This window comes from Lontra canadensis, unplaced genomic scaffold (assembly GCF_010015895.1).
Source record: "Lontra canadensis isolate GAN:19392208 unplaced genomic scaffold, GSC_riverotter_1.0 scaffold126, whole genome shotgun sequence".
Classification (NCBI taxonomy): domain Eukaryota; kingdom Metazoa; phylum Chordata; class Mammalia; order Carnivora; family Mustelidae; genus Lontra; species Lontra canadensis.
In genome coordinates this window covers 2,054,956-2,058,913 of record NW_022631120.1, presented here as the reverse complement: position 1 = coordinate 2,058,913, position 3,958 = coordinate 2,054,956, and the positions used below count along the sequence as shown (strand labels likewise).

At 45.5% G+C, this 3,958-nt stretch overlaps 1 pseudogene; it reads right to left on the bottom strand.

Moving 5' to 3' along the window:
• Positions 1-2,414: 2,414 nt before the first annotated feature.
• Positions 2,415-3,066, bottom strand: LOC116857820 (annotated as a pseudogene).
• Positions 3,067-3,958: the final 892 nt, after the last annotated feature.

Below are 3,958 nucleotides of genomic sequence, written 5' to 3'. Positions count from 1 at the left end.
TCTCAAAAACACAATAAATGAGCAAACAAACAAAAACAGGGACAGACTCATAAATACAGGGAAATAACTGATGTTTGCCAGAGGGGAGGGGAGGAGAAAGGAGGGGAGGGATGGGCAAAATGGGGAAAGGGGATGCAGAGATACAAACTTCCGGTTATAAAATGAGTAAGGTACAGAAATGAAAAGTACAGCATAGTGAATATAGACAATAGGACATAGTGACTTACGCTTATTGTGGCGAGCACTGTGTCTTGTCCAGAATGGTCAGATCACTGTGTGGTGTATCTGAAACTGTTATATGTCAACTAGGCTTCAGTTAGAAAAATAAGCATAAGTAAATTTCTCTGCTGTGTGAGGATAAAGCAGTCACAAACAAACCAACTAGTGGTCGTAGAGATTAACGATTTGATCCTTAAAGTAACCCGAATAAGCAGATGAAGCTATTTTTTTTTTCTGAAGTGTAATTTTATTGTAATGAAGACTAACTTGTGTCTTATAACCTAGGGACTCATGATCGCTCATAAGTTGAGTAGTTCAGTTTTCTAGAAAGCACATAGTATCCAAGCAGGTCGTTACAGAGAGTATTTTGAAGGATGAAATGTTTTCTGTAACCCTTTAAGAAGACTCGGTCCATTTTGGGAAAATTGACGATGAATGAAAAATACAATTGAAAGAAGAAAAGTAAGTTTTTTCTCCCATATATCTAAGAGATCTTTGCTGGGTTTTGTATTTTAAGTGCCCTAAATGAAATGGGCCTCATTTTCAAAGGGAGTTAAGTACCAGCATGTACAAGAACTTGTTTCCTTTGACATAGCACCAACTGAAATAAGGATAAGTATGTCATTGAAGATAATAGTGTGTTTCTCCTCTACCTCCCAACTCCTTTAGGCCACAGTAGGTATGCATGTGTCCTCCCAACCCCCCAACCCCATGAAGGAACCTAAAATAAGGATTTAAAGATGGCTGGTCGGATTACACACACTGCCAGGACTTCTTCCCTTAAGAGAGGATGTCAGGGAATGCTCTCAGGTATCACCTTCTTCGATCAGAAATAAAGAACTCCGCCTTCAGCAAACTCACTTTCCTGGTCCTCTCATAGAAAGCTTTTTTGTTGCTACACCTGTTTATTAATTATGACTGCTGTATTTATCAAGGAAATTTCCCACCAGGTATGCCGGATCTATTTCTATCTCCTAATGACAAAGCATGTGTGTTTTATGTAGTGTCACCAGTTTTTCTTCTTGTTAAAAAAAAAAAAAAAAAAGACTTGTTACCCTTCAAGGCATAATGATCAAAAAGAACTATCAAGTAGATCCTAAAGCACACACTTCTTAACCCCTGAACCTTTCTTAACCTCTGAAAATGTTAGGATGGCAATTACATTTTCCATTAAAGAACATCCATTCAACTTTGGTGCTAATCCAAGAGTTTGTATCATCATGTCAATTTATTTTATTTTATTTTATTTTATTTTTTTATAAACATATAATATATTTTTATCCCCAGGGGTACAGGTCTGTGAATCACCAGGTTTACACACTTCACAGCACTCACCATAGCACATACCCTCCCCAATGTCCATAACCCCACCCCCCTTCACCCAACACCCCTCCCCCCATCAACCCTCAGTTTGTTTTGTGAGATTAAGAGTCACTTATGGTTTGTCTCCCTCCCAATCCCATCTTGTTTCATTTACTCTTCTCCTACTCCCTTAACCCCCCATGTTGCATCTCCTCTCCCTCATATCAGGGAGATCATATCATCATATCAATTTCTAACATCAGTTATATCCCTCAGAAGAAAACAAGTCCCATCAAAGGAATATTTTCCTGAATGTTACTTGATACATTTTTATAGCAACTTGAAGATCCTGAGTAAACTGAAAGTATGTTTAGCAACAAAATAAAATGTAATTTAGCTAGCCACCTGATAGGTTTCTTAGTTTAAAGGCAGCAGTGCATTTGTGTCCTGCCTGGAATCTGAAAATCCAGTTATTTTTATCTGGAATTTTAGAGGTACAGCCTCTCACAAAACCATGCCCCATGTGCCAGAAATGTCTTTTTTGGCATCTGGCTGCACAAAAGCCTCTGATGAGATATTGTCTCCAAATTAGTGTCATTTTTTTCCCCCCGCTACTTTTCCAGAAAAATAGGAAACCAATTGCTCTTCCCTCCTGAGGAAAAGTCAGATTACTACCCCTTGCTCTTTTAATTTTGCCTTAGCTGGATAAAACACACTAGGCAGCTTCCAAAAGACAAATCTCAGCATGAGACTCATCTGGCATTATTAAGTATCCAAAATAAAACTCACAGAAAGGAAACTACTATGAGTCTCAAGGAATTCACACGCGGTGGAGCCTTAGAACAAGGAACTTCTGAAAGAAAGGAGGAAGCGAATCTGCTCATCTCGGCTCTTTACAAGCATTGGCCCTCACGGAGCCACCGAGGCTTGGGGTCCATTTCTGCAACCTTTGTCTGCAGGAAAGCATGCATGCAGACCTTGTCGGTTTCCGGTCCGGAGATGCTTTCCAGCACCCCCTTTTCCCGGTAACAGTCCAGGACGCGTTTGGTTTGGTCTTCGTAAGCCTTCATCCTCACGCTGAACCAGGGGCTCGCCAGACAGATCGTCCACGCCAACCGCTCGGGGCGGGTGAAATTGAGGTTGTAGACGCGCCCACTGCTCGGATGGATCCAGCAAGCCGAGAGGCGTCGCCTGATGACCTCGACGGGCACGTCCATGTTCATCGCCAGGTGTATGTGATAAACCCTGTCCAGGGCCTCAGCTTGCCGCAGCGTCCTGGGGAACCCGCACAGCAGCCAGCTCCCCCAGGGGGAGCTTTTCAACTCCCGAAGGGTCAACCAGGTCATGATGTCGTCCGGGATGAGCCTCCCCTGGTCCATGAAGATCTTGTCCCTCTGTGTCCCTCGGCATGTTGTCCTGGAGCGGGTCCCCGCTGGAGAACTTCTGCAGCGGGAAGTGTTTGACCATACGCGAGGCCAGGGTGCGCTTGCCGGAGCCTGGGGCGCCCATGAGCACCGCATGTAGGAGCCGCCCCCGCGCCCCCATGGCTGCTGGGCCCGGCGTGGGGGCTGCGGACGGTTGGGCCCCCGCGCTCCCTGCGGCGTGTGCAATCAGGACCCAGCCTTCCCGCCCCCTACCACCTCCCTGCGAGCAGGTGCAAGCAGGTGTTGGACACCGCAGACAGCTTTGTGACTTGCAAGATGGAGTGGCCACCTCCCCGCAGCTCGCAGTGGGAAAGTTGGAAAGCAGCAGAGCAACCCAGACACCGGAGCTGTCGATTCAGAGTTCGACCCTTCACACGCAGAAAATGGGGAGCATGGGGAGAGACGGGCTCTAGAGGAAACAATTCAAGAGCACACGAGCATTTCTTTCACCAGCTGAAAGAATGATGGGAGTCACAGGCGCAGACAGTCCAATACGTGGAGAAGCAAGCCCTGGCCGAGGTGTGAGTAAGCAGGGCTCTCGCACTCCAAGGGGGGAGGGGCGTCCTCACCCTCACGGCTCGTTTGGAAGGGCAGCCCTGGCCGTGGCTTTGGAGGTTTTATAACATTACTTCTCAGTATCTTCCTTAAGACAAACTCTCCAAGTAAAACAAGAAGGCACACACAGGATGTTCCATTCGGCTATATTGCAACAGTGCAAAATTGCTAATTACCTAAGTGCTCGCTAATGAGAGAAGAAAGAAATGAACCTTAGCCCAGCTGGCCCTTCATAGCAGCTACAAAGACAGATTCTTGTGTGCTAACGTGAAAGTAAATGCAGAGTTGCAGCATGGTATAATGTACATCCGGTTGATGCTAAGGTATGTTATAATTTATATAAATATATCTGTGGAGTGAACTGGGAAACCAGGTTGCAAGCAGCAGAAAGACAATTTGATTTCTGCATTTAACAGATTGCTCCGTCTGCGACAATGAAGTGAAAAGGTGCTGGGAGG